Source organism: Rhinoraja longicauda, chromosome 29 (genome assembly GCF_053455715.1).
Source record: "Rhinoraja longicauda isolate Sanriku21f chromosome 29, sRhiLon1.1, whole genome shotgun sequence".
Taxonomy (NCBI): domain Eukaryota; kingdom Metazoa; phylum Chordata; class Chondrichthyes; order Rajiformes; family Arhynchobatidae; genus Rhinoraja; species Rhinoraja longicauda.
This window is the reverse complement of record NC_135981.1, coordinates 24,501,337-24,514,538: the sequence shown is the minus strand read 5'-3', so window position 1 is coordinate 24,514,538 and position 13,202 is coordinate 24,501,337.

Here is a 13,202-nt window from a genome sequence, read left to right as displayed (position 1 = left end):
GGATGATAGTGTACCAGAAAAGGATTTGAAAACTAGGGACGTAATGGACGAACGCATTGCGGACTATGTCTTTAGCAAGGTGAATATCACCAAACAATGGATGTGCGTTTTATTAGAGGACAAGCGCCCACTGGATGCAGCGATCCGGTGGACGGCCAGCAAAGCCCACAAGAAATCTGTGGAAAAGGCGGTCTGGCTGACCTGCTACAAAAAGCAGGTCCAGCTTTTGGACCGCGTGGTTGTGGCACAGGCAGCCCAGATTAGGGAACTCCTTGTGGAGGTAGAGGAGAAGGCTACGGGTGGGCACCAATTGATTGAGGCTCACAAGGAGCGCCGGGTCGTGACCAACCGCCACGAGGCCAGGGTAGAGCTGATGGAGTGTCAGATCACTGAGGCTATGCGCAGTAAGGGCAAGCTCAGGGAGCAGTGCGCTTTTCTGAGCCGCCAGCTGGAGACCCAGGAAGAGAACCTCAAGGGGGTTAGGGCAGCCTACAAAATGGTTTTGGAGGACAGGTCGGAAGGGGCCGACCACGGGGCCTGCCTGCAGGAGATAGAGGGTCTGCGGAGTGCTTTAAATAAAGCAAGCGGGCTGGTCTATCTAATGAACCCCCCAGCGAGCCAGTCGCTGGCGGTTGCGAAGGTCCCGGTTCCGGTCCCCAGAAAGACCGTGGTGGCTTCGACCCACAGACTCCACAATTCCCTTAGCTACGAGGCATCCTGGGAAAGGGGTAGTGTAGGGGAAAGAGAGAGAGAGGGGCTCCCGGTCGAGGACTCGGCACCGGCACCCATGTGCCCGGTCCTGGAAACCAGACGGGGACCCACCGCGCTGAATGGGGACGCCGGACCCATTCAGAGCGAGATCGTGGTGCCCCACAGCTCCCAGCAGTTAAGAGCTATGATCGGACATGTAGCAAAATTGTCCGAATCAGGGGACCCTTCGCTGCATTTCAGAGAGATAGAGCAAACCGCCGCAATCAACAGTTGCGACGAGGGAGAACGGGCAAAAATGTTGCTGTTCTCCCTGGACAGCTCGATCCTCCAATGCCTCTCAGATGAGAGTAAAAGAGGGACCAGGAACTACGATCTCCTACGGGACGAGGTCCTGGAAGTATTGGGGATGGGCGATGAGGGTCCATTTGCCCGATTGGGGAAGACCCTCCAGATGGAGGGAGAACCCCCAAAGGTTTTTGCGGCGCGACTGTGGTCAGTGTATCAAAGCAGCTGCCCGCACGTCCCCACGCGGGATGTCCTGGTCGGGAATGGGAGAGCCCAGTGGCTCCGATGTTTGGTGTCAAACAGCCTGGCAGCCGTCAGCGAGCAGGCGAAAGCCTGGTTTGATCCCACAAATAGTACGGAGGAGGCGGTTTTGGACCGTCTCACGGTAGGGTATAGGAACACCCGGAGCACGTCTACCCGACTCGTAAAAGGGAAGGTGCACGTGGCGGAGGCTACTGCACCGGCCCAAAAGGAGTGGCGACAGGAGGGTAACCCTACCGCACAGTCCAAGTGTTTTAAGTGCGGTAAGGTGGGGCACTGGCAGAAGGATTGCAGGGCCCACACCAAGGAAGATTGGGGTGGCACCACCCTGCGCGCTGATGTCCCAGTTAAGCCCGAGATCATCGAAACGATGATCGAGGTGATGCAGTCCCTCATGGCCGCACAGGGGAAGGTGGCAGTCGCTACCGGCTCCCCGGGTGCGGGGGGGGCACTGGACATTCCCCAATGACATCAGCCCGCGCAGCCCGCCTATCTGTGTCCTCTCCGCTACGATGCGTGGAAGAGGCCGCTTGTGGAGATGGTAGTGGAGAGGCAAAGGGGCAATTACCTGTTGGACACGGGGGCTTCATGCACCGTGGTCCACACAGAGGAACCCTTTGACTCTCCCCTGTCCACAGGGGTCCCTTTTGCACTGGCGGGGTTCACAGGGAAGGAACAGGCTGGCGCGCGTTCCATCCCGCTGTCCATTCATTTGGGAGCACTCCATACCACATGGGAGTGTATCCGGATGAAGTGGCCTGGAGCACAGGGGTCAACCACAGGGGCCAGCCCTGTGAGTGGGGACTCACAGCCAAGGATGAGGCAGGTCACGCAGACAGGCAAGGTTGCCTGCGTGAGGGGGGAGGACATTCTCCAGGAATGGAGAGTCTCGCGTTTTGGGTGGGATTCAGACGAGGAAGGGTCTTATCAGCTCGACCAGGGGCTGGATCCCATTACGGAGGAAGAAGAGTCGGAGGGGGACGACAGTAACGTCCCCGACTCAAGCACCAGGAAGGCGGGGGTAGCGAGCGAAGGCTCACCACCTGTAGGTACAGGCAGGGTGAGGCCGGATGCCGCGGGTATACCCAGCACCAAGGGGGCAGAGCTGGATGAGGAGGGGCCAGGGTCGGCAGCTGCGGGGGGTACCCGAGCAGCGACACGGCAGGAACTGGTCCTCAGCCAGGCTGTCCAGGGGGCAGCGCCTAAGGTGACTCTCCGTAGGTCTAGTAGGGAACCCCAACCTAGAAAGTTTTGGCCAGAGGTCAATCACGCCCCGAGGTATGGGAGCCAAGTGAGGAGGAGTGAGCTAACGTTTCAGCGGAGGTTTAGCCCCCAACAGGCAGCGACAGGCTGCGGAGGATCAAAGGTGGGAGACAGCGTGGTGCAGCCGCAGGAGACGAACCGCTGCAGCCCTGACAGGGATTAGTTGAGCCGCCCTGGGAAGGCGGCACTGTATTATTTCATTTTTTTTCCCTTAGTACCTAATCAGATGTACAGCACTTTGGTCAACGTGGGTTGTTTTTAAATGTGCTATGCAAATAAAATTGACTTGACTTGACTTGACTATTATATTTTAGAATAGATAAGGATAAGTATTTTAGATAAGGATAAGCAATTTAGATAAGGATAAGTATTTTAGATAAGTTTGTGGGGATAATTTTAGATAGAGTTGATGCGTCCAGGATGTGTGGGTGTGGGGTGCAGGCTGGGGGTCAAGAGACCCGCCCGCAGGGGCATTAACAAAGCCAAGCGCTCCCCAAGAGGCTGGCTATACCATATTTTATCTGTTTTCTGGAGTGGAAGGAGGCACTCGTATGGTGGATCGTTGCCACGGCGATCGGATGTGGGTGGACCTATCGGGGCCGCACCAAGGACATCATCATTTACGGCTGCTCCGGGGACACGGCTCCCATCGCGACCGATGGGACTGGAAGGAGAGAAGCGGAGGAGACCGCAGTTCACTTCCATGAAGGCCGGTGGCCGGGGTGGCTGGGATCGAACTCTTCAGAGTATTCCAGCGCCTCAGGTTTTGCTTATCGGGACACTTCGTTATTGTGCCCGAGAGTCAAGATCATCGCCCAAAGGGTAAGCGCCACCGTTGGCAAAAGGATCTGCCTGGTATGCACGGGGAAGGTCCCCGCGAGCAGGCGGTGGTGGCTGAGGAAAACAAGCCGGACAATGGCCAACTCCACTGTTGAGTGGGAGAGACTTAACAACAATACTCACAGAACTATTTCTGGGACTAAAGAACAGTTGAGTGTGTGTTGGGACAAATGGTGGGAACCGGATGAGGGGATTTATATGTGTATGTGGGGTTCGAGGTATCGTTGCCCCACGGGCAATAGCATATTTTTCCAGAGACAGTGGCAGGATGACGGAAAGGGGATGAGGTGGGATGTTAGCTCGCGGGCTTGTGGGGTCCCCCTTTTTCCCGATCCCGGTAAACGCCACTGAACTCATCACACGGCCACGCACGACACCTCCCACAGTTCCACTGGCAGTAGCACAGGAGAGTGAGTGCCCTAAAACCACTAAGGGGCCCGGGAATGGCCTGGTACTGATACCGACTGACCAGGTATTGTACCAGGGGGTGTACTACGCGGTAGCCTCGGTGATTTTAAACCTCACCGAGGTGCGGTTGCCGGAGTGGTGCCCCAGGGAAACTGAAAGACTAACCGGGTATATCAAGGAGAATGGAGAGACCGTTATGTGCGGGTGCGCGAGCAGGACCCAGCCGCAAGCTGTTAGGAGGACGGGCCCCCTCCGCACCGAGGGAACTGTGTTTTGCATTGTCCTTTTTCAAAATTGTATAAAGAGTGATTGTGTTGAACGAATGTACAAAATGTATCGTTTTGCTGTTGTGTTGTTTTCATGTCCTACATTAAAGCTGACACCAGTAGGAGGATGGCGGAGGCATCGGCCTGGGACAAGGTGTAGGTGTATATGTCTGACATGAAAATGTAAATACTTGTAATATAGTTTTGCCCGGGACACGGGCAGTAAAGGTCAGCCTAAAAGATGGGGACTGTACGTTCGCAATGGAACACTAGTTAGTTAAAACCTCAGGGGTCTGGATGTGGAGAATCGGGAAAACATTGCTCAACCACATTATTTAATTGATTCGATAAACTGGGGTTATGCAAATCAACAGGAGGGACTGTAAGATTTGAGAAGTTTTCCCTCATTCTGCAAGCAACACCAAACCAAAGAGCTGCAGTTTGGACATTTTAAACGGGAGACTGGGGCTGATAGCGGAGAAAGGCTGCGGTCAGTTTACCAAGGGATGTCACAATCCATGGGTCCTAAGATGGCCGCAGGACCTCGTGACCAGCCACAAAAGCAAAAACCTTACAGCCCAGTCTCTAGGTTTCTGCAAAGCCACGGCCAGAACAATGGATGGATATTGGCCATGCAGAAACCTGCGAAACCAGGTCGAAGTCCAGACACTGGGGCGCTGACATCAGCATACTCACAATGCCCCAAGCCGACCTACACAGTTAATCTCGTTAAGGGGGCACAATAGCCCATAGAAAACTACCTGGTAGGTGATGGGAAACCAGTTAAACCCATCACCTCTCAACGAAATACCAATTAACACCGTCTGGCCATCCCCGGTACCCCCGGACATAACGCAGGACAAAGGGAAAACTCAATACATATCTTTTAAACAAAGAGATCCCGAGATCTGGCGGGAGATAGGACGGGCCAGAATTAGTATAACTGGCCACGATTTTTGGGTTTTAAACTCAAGAAGAAAATCACTCATGCAAGAAGAAACCAGGCAAGGAACGCAAGCCAGGAGGAAGATGAAAAGGACAGGCAAGAAAGGCCCGCTCGCAGCAGGGCCAGCAACGCTCGCAACGACTGGCCAGGAACGCAGGAAACGGAAGGAAGAAACTCACGGGACAAGCACGACCCTCACGGAAAGCAGCGGAGAAGCAGCACGAACAGCCAGTAACCCCAGTAATAGCCCCATGGTGAGCATGTACCCCGATCCTGCACATCCTGGACATAGTTTTAGTGTAGAGGGGAGGGTGGATTGAATAAACGTGGGTGTGTAAATGAATATGTGTTGGTCAAGTTTGCGATGTGTCGTACGTTCCCCATCTTACAGTCAAGAATATGTCTAATAGAACTGTGTCTAAGTATTCGTGTAGTTATGCATATGTCGTTTAGAACTGTGTATAAGTATTCATGGACAATAGTCCCAAGCGCTCAATAAAAGCCTTTTCCATTTAAACCCTGGTCTTCAAATCTGGTCTAGTTGAATTTTTCTGCACTATAAACGCTCCTGCATCTAAGTCCAGTGTCTAGAACCGTAGGGGGTGAATGGGTCGAACCACTCAGGGGGAACCAGTGTGCGCGGCCTGGTCAAGGAATCAGAGCAAGGCACGGGGACCATAGGTCGGGCGAAAGCTCGGCGCAGAAACCCCTTACAGATAATGGCGACCACGAAGGGACACTGGCAGCAGGATGATAGTGTACCAGAAAAGGATTTGAAAACTAGGGACGTAGTGGACGAACGCATTGCGGACTATGTCTTTAGCAAGGTGAATATCACCAAACAATGGATGTGCGTTTTATTAGAGAACAAGCGCCCACTGGATGCAGCGATCCGGTGGACGGCCAGTACAGCCCACAAGAAATCTGTGGAAAAGGCGGTCTGGCTGACCTGCTACAAAAAGCAGGTCCAGCTTTTGGACCGCGTGGTTGTGGCACAGGCAGCCCAGATTAGGGAACTCCTTGTGGAGGTAGAGGAGAAGGCTGCGGGTGGGCACCAATTGATTGAGGCTCACAAGGAGCGCCGGGTCGTGACCAACCGCCACGAGGCCAGGGTAGAGCTGATGGAGTGTCAGATCACTGAGGCTATGCGCAGTAAGGGCAAGCTCAGGGAGCAGTGCGCTTTCCTGAGCCGCCAGCTGGAGACCCAGGAAGAGAACCTCAAGGGGGTTAGGGCAGCCTACAAAATGGTTTTAGAGGACAGGTCGGAAGGGGCCGACCACGGGGCCTGCCTGCAGGAGATAGAGGGTCTGCGGAGTGCTTTAAATAAAGCAAGCGGGCTGGTCTATCTAATGAACCCCCCAGCGAGCCAGTCGCTGGCGGTTGCGAAGGTCCCGGTTCCGGTCCCCAGAAAGACCGTGGTGGCTTCGACCCACAGACTCCACAATTCCCTTAGCTACGAGGCATCCTGGGAAAGGGGTAGTGTAGGGGAAAGGGAGAGAGAGGGGCTCCCGGTCGAGGACTCGGCACCGGCACCCATGTGCCCGGTCCTGGAAACCAGACGGGGACCCACCGCGCTGAATGGGGACGCCGGACCCATTCAGAGCGAGATCGTGGTGCCCCACAGCTCCCAGCAGTTAAGAGCTATGATCGGACATGTAGCAAAATTGTCCGAATCAGGGGACCCTTCGCTGCATTTCAGAGAGATCGAGCAAACCGCCGCAATCAACAGTTGCGACGAGGGAGAACGGGCAAAAATGTTGCTGTTCTCCCTGGACAGCTCGATCCTCCAATGCCTCTCAGATGAGAGTAAAAGAGGGACCAGGAACTACGATCTCCTACGGGACGAGGTCCTGGAAGTATTGGGGATGGGCGATGAGGGTCCATTTGCCCGATTGGGGAAGACCCTCCAGATGAAGGGAGAACCCCCAAAGGTTTTTGCGGCGCGACTGTGGTCAGTGTATCAAAGCAGCTGCCCGCACGTCCCCACGCGGGATGTCCTGGTCGGGAATGGGAGAGCCCAGTGGCTCCGATGTTTGGTGTCAAACAGCCTGGCAGCCGTCAGGGAGCAGGCGAAAGCCTGGTTTGATCCCACAAATAGTACGGAGGAGGCGGTTTTGGACCGTCTCACGGTAGGGTATAGGAACACCCGGAGCACGTCTACCCGACTCGTAAAAGGGAAAGTGCACGTGGCAGAGGCTACTGCACCGGCCCAAAAGGAGTGGCGACAGGAGGGTAACCCTACCGCACAGTCCAAGTGTTTTAAGTGCGGTAAGGTGGGGCACTGGCAGAAGGATTGCAGGGCCCACACCAAGGAAGATAGGGTTGGCACCACCCTGCGCGCCGATGTCCCAGTTAAGCCCGAGATCATCGAAACGATGATCGAGGTGATGCAGTCCCTCATGGCCGCACAGGGGAAGGTGGCAGTCGCTACCGGCTCCCCGGGTGCGGGGGGGGCACTGGACATTCCCCAATGACATCAGCCCGCGCAGCCCGCCTATCTGTGTCCTCTCCGCTACGATGCGTGGAAGAGGCCGCTTGTGGAGATGGTAGTGGAGAGGCAAAGGGGCAATTACCTGTTGGACACGGGGGCTTCATGCACCGTGGTCCACACAGAGGAACCCTTTGACTCTCCCCTGTCCACAGGGGTCCCTTTCGCACTGGCGGGGTTCACAGGGAAGGAACAGGCTGGCGCGCGTTCCATCCCGCTGTCCATTCATTTGGGAGCACTCCATACCACATGGGAGTGTATCCGGATGAAGTGGCCTGGAGCACAGGGGTCAACCACAGGGGCCAGCCCTGTGAGTGGGGACTCACAGCCAAGGATGAGGCAGGTCACGCAGACAGGCAAGGTTGCCTGCGTGAGGGGGGAGGACATTCTCCAGGAATGGAGAGTCTCGCGTTTTGGGTGGGATTCAGACGAGGAAGGGCCTTATCAGCTCGACCAGGGGCTGGATCCCATTACGGAGGAAGAAGAGTCGGAGGGGGACGACAGTAACGTCCCCGACTCAAGCACCAGGAAGGCGGGGGTAGCGAGCGAAGGCTCACCACCTGTAGGTACAGGCAGGGTGAGGCCGGATGCTGCGGGTATACCCAGCACCAAGGGGGCAGAGCTGGATGAGGAGGGGCCAGGGTCGGCAGCTGCGGGGGGTACCCGAGCAGCGACACGGCAGGAACTGGTCCTCAGCCAGGCTGTCCAGGGGGCAGCGCCTAAGGTGACTCTCCGTAGGTCTAGTAGGGAACCCCAACCTAGAAAGTTTTGGCCAGAGGTCAATCACGCCCCGAGGTATGGGAGCCAAGTGAGGAGGAGTGAGCTAACGTTTCAGCGGAGGTTTAGCCCCCGACAGGCAGCGACAGGCTGCGGAGGATCAAAGGTGGGAGACAGCGTGGTGCAGCCGCAGGAGACGACCCGCTGCAGCCCTGACAGGGATTAGTTGAGCCGCCCTGGGAAGGCGGCACTGTATTATTTCATTTTTTTTCCCTTAGTACCTAATCAGATGTATAGCACTTTGGTCAACGTGGGTTGTTTTTAAATGTGCTATGCAAATAAAATTGACTTGACTTGACTTGACTATTATATTTTAGAATAGATAAGGATAAGTATTTTAGATAAGGATAAGCAATTTAGATAAGGATAAGTATTTTAGATAAGTTTGTGGGGATAATTTTAGATAGAGTTGATGCGTCCAGGATGTGTGGGTGTGGGGTGCAGGCTGGGGGTCAAGAGACCCGCCCGCAGGGGCATTAACAAAGCCAAGCGCTCCCCAAGAGGCTGGCTATACCATATTTTATCTGTTTTCTGGAGTGGAAGGAGGCACTCGTATGGTGGATCGTTGCCACGGCGATCGGATGTGGGTGGACCTATCGGGGCCGCACCAAGGACATCATCATTTACGGCTGCTCCGGGGACACGGCTCCCATCGCGACCGATGGGACTGGAAGGAGAGAAGCGGAGGAGACCGCAGTTCACTTCCATGAAGGCCGGTGGCCGGGGTGGCTGGGATCGAACTCTTCAGAGTATTCCAGCGCCTCAGGTTTTGCTTATCGGGACACTTCGTTATTGTGCCCGAGAGTCAAGATCATCGCCCAAAGGGTAAGCGCCACCGTTGGCAAAAGGATCTGCCTGGTATGCACGGGGAAGGTCCCCGCGAGCAGGCGGTGGTGGCTGAGGAAAACAAGCCGGACAATGGCCAACTCCACTGTTGAGTGGGAGAGACTTAACAACAATACTCACAGAACTATTTCTGGGACTAAAGAACAGTTGAGTGTGTGTTGGGACAAATGGTGGGAACCGGATGAGGGGATTTATATGTGTATGTGGGGTTCGAGGTATCGTTGCCCCACGGGCAATAGCATATTTTTCCAGAGACAGTGGCAGGATGACGGAAAGGGGATGAGGTGGGATGTCAGCTCGCGGGCTTGTGGGGTCCCCCTTTTTCCCGATCCCGGTAAACGCCACTGAACTCATCACACGGCCACGCACGACACCTCCCACAGTTCCGCTGGCAGTAGCACAGGAGGGTGAGTGCCCTAAAACCACTAAGGGGCCCGGGAATGGCCTGGTACTGATACCGACTGACCAGGTATTGTACCAGGGGGTGTACTACGCGGTAGCCTCGGTGATTTTAAACCTCACCGAGGTGCGGTTGCCGGAGTGGTGCCCCAGGGAAACTGAAAGACTAACCGGGTATATCAAGGAGAATGGAGAGACCGTTACGTGCGGGTGGGCGAGCAGGACCCAGCCGCAAGCTGCTAGGAGGACGGGCCCCCTCCGCACCGAGGGAACTGTGTTTTGCATTGTCCTTTTTCAAAATTGTATAAAGAGTGATTGTGTTGAACGAATGTACAAAATGTATCGTTTTGCTGTTGTGTTGTTTTCATGTCCTACATTAAAGCTGACACCAGTAGGAGGATGGCGGAGGCATCGGCCTGGGACAAGGTGTAGGTGTATATGTCTGACATGAAAATGTAAATACTTGTAATATAGTTTTGCCCGGGACACGAGCAGTAAAGGTCAGCCTAAAAGATGGGGACTGTACGTTCGCAATGGAACACTAGTTAGTTAAAACCTCAGGGGTCTGGATGTGGAGAATCGGGAAAACATTGCTCAACCACATTATTTAATTGATTCGATAAACTGGGGTTATGCAAATCAACAGGAGGGACTGTAAGATTTGAGAAGTTTTCCCTCATTCTGCAAGCAACACCAAACCAAAGAGCTGCAGTTTGGACATTTTAAACGGGAGACTGGGGCTGATAGCGGAGAAAGGCTGCGGTCAGTTTACCAAGGGATGTCACAATCCATGGGTCCTAAGATGGCCGCAGGACCTCGTGACCAGCCACAAAAGCAAAAACCTTACAGCCCAGTCTCTAGGTTTCTGCAAAGCCATGGCCAGAACAATGGATGGATATTGGCCATGCAGAAACCTGCGAAACCAGGTCGAAGTCCAGACACTGGGGCGCTGACATCAGCATACTCACAATGCCCCAAGCCGACCTACACAGTTAATCCCGTTAAGGGGGCACAATAGCCCATAGAAAACTACCTGGTAGGTGATGGGAAACCAGTTAAACCCATCACCTCTCAACGAAATACCAATTAATACCGTCTGGCCAACCCCGGTACCCCCGGACATAACGCAGGACAAAGGGAAAACTCAATACATATCTTTTAAACGAAGAGATCTCGAGATCTGGCGGGAGATAGGACAGGCCAGAATTAGTATAACTGGCCACGATTTTTGGGTTTTAAACTCAAGAAGAAAATCACTCATGCAAGAAGAAACCAGGCAAGGAACGCAAGCCAGGAGGAAGATGAAAAGGACAGGCAAGAAAGACCCGCTCGCAGCAGGGCCAGCAACGCTCGCAACGACTGGCCAGGAACGCAGGAAACGGAAGGAAGAAACTCACTGGACAAGCACGACCCTCACGGAAAGCAGCGGAGAAGCAGCACGAACAGCCAGTAACCCCAGTAATAGCCCCATGGTGAGCATGTACCCCGATCCTGCACATCCTGGACATAGTTTTAGTGTAGAGGGGAGGGTGGATTGAATAAACGTGGGTGTGTAAATGAATATGTGTTGGTCAAGTTTGCGATGTGTCGTACGTTCCCCATCTTACAGTCAAGAATATGTCTAATAGAACTGTGTCTAAGTATTCGTGTAGTTATGCATATGTCGTTTAGAACTGTGTATAAGTATTCATGGACAATAGTCCCAAGCGCTCAATAAAAGCCTTTTCCATTTAAACCCTGGTCTTCAAATCTGGTCTAGTTGAATTTTTCTGCACTATAAACGCTCCTGCATCTAAGTCCAGTGTCTAGAACCGTAGGGGGTGAGTGGGTCGAACCACTCAGGGGGAACCAGTGTGCGCGGCCTGGTCAAGGGATCAGAGCAAGGCACGGGGACCATAGGTCGGGCGAAAGCTCGGCGCAGAAACCCCTTACAGATAATGGCGACCACGAAGGGACACTGGCAGCAGGATGATAGTGTACCAGAAAAATATTTGAAAACTAGGGACGTAATGGACGAACGCATTGCGGACTATGTCTTTAGCAAGGTGAATATCACCAAACAATGGATGTGCGTTTTATTAGAGGACAAGCGCCCACTGGATGCAGCGATCCGGTGGACGGCCAGTACAGCCCACAAGAAATCTGTGGAAAAGGCGGTCTGGCTGACCTGCTACAAAAAGCAGGTCCAGCTTTTGGACCGCGTGGTTGTGGCACAGGCAGCCCAGATTAGGGAACTCCTTGTGGAGGTAGAGGAGAAGGCTGCGGGTGGGCACCAATTGATTGAGGCTCACAAGGAGCGCCGGGTCGTGACCAACCGCCACGAGGCCAGGGTAGAGCTGATGGAGTGCCAGATCACTGAGGCCATGCGCAGTAAAGGCAAGCTCAGGGAGCAGTGCGCTTCCCTGAGCCGCCAGCTGGAGACCCAGGAAGAGAACCTCAAGGGGGTTAGGGCAGCCTACAAAATGGTTTTAGAGGACAGGTCGGAAGGGGCCGACCACGGGGCCTGCCTGCAGGAGATAGAGGGTCTGCGGAGTGCTTTAAATAAAGCAAGCGGGCTGGTCTATCTAATGAACCCCCCAGCGAGCCAGTCGCTGGCGGTTGCGAAGGTCCCGGTTCCGGTCCCCAGAAAGACCGTGGTGGCTTCGGCCCACAGACTCCACAATTCCCTTAGCTACGAGGCATCCTGGGAAAGGGGTAGTGTAGGGGAAAGAGAGAGAGAGGGGCTCCCGGTCGAGGACTCGGCACCGGCACCCATGTGCCCGGTCCTGGAAACCAGACGGGGACCCACCGCGCTGAATGGGGACGCTGGACCCATTCAGAGCGAGATCGTGGTGCCCCACAGCTCCCAGCAGTTAAGAGCTATGATCGGACATGTAGCAAAATTGTCCGAATCAGGGGACCCTTCGCTGCATTTCAGAGAGATCGAGCAAACCGCCGCAATCAACGGTTGCGACGAGGGAGAACGGGCAAAAATGTTGCTGTTCTCCCTGGACAGCTCGATCCTCCAATGCCTCTCAGATGAGAGTAAAAGAGGGACCAGGAACTACGATCTCCTACGGGATGAGGTCCTGGAAGTATTGGGGATGGGCGATGAGGGTCCATTTGCCCGATTGGGGAAGACCCTCCAGATGGAGGGAGAACCCCCAAAGGTTTTTGCGGCGCGACTGTGGTCAGTGTATCAAAGCAGCTGCCCGCACGTCCCCACGCGGGATGTCCTGGTCGGGAATGGGAGGGCCCAGTGGCTCCGATGTTTGGTGTCAAACAGCCTGGCAGCCGTCAGGGAGCAGGCGAAAGCCTGGTTTGATCCCACAAATAGTACGGAGGAGGCGGTTTTGGACCGTCTCACGGTAGAGTATAGAAACACCCGGAGCACGTCTACCCGACTCGTAAAAGGGAAGGTGCACGTGGCGGAGGCTACTGCACCGGCCCAAAAGGAGTGGCGACAGGAGGGTAACCCTACCGCACAGTCCAAGTGTTTTAAGTGCGGTAAGGTGGGGCACTGGCAGAAGGATTGCAGGGCCCACACCAAGGAAGATAGGGTTGGCACCACCCTGCGCGCCGATGTCCCAGTTAAGCCCGAGATCATCGAAACGATGATCGAGGTGATGCAGTCCCTCATGGCCGCACAGGGGAAGGTGGCAGTCGCTACCGGCTCCCCGGGTGCGGGGGGGGGCACTGGACATTCCCCAATGACATCAGCCCGCGCAGCCCG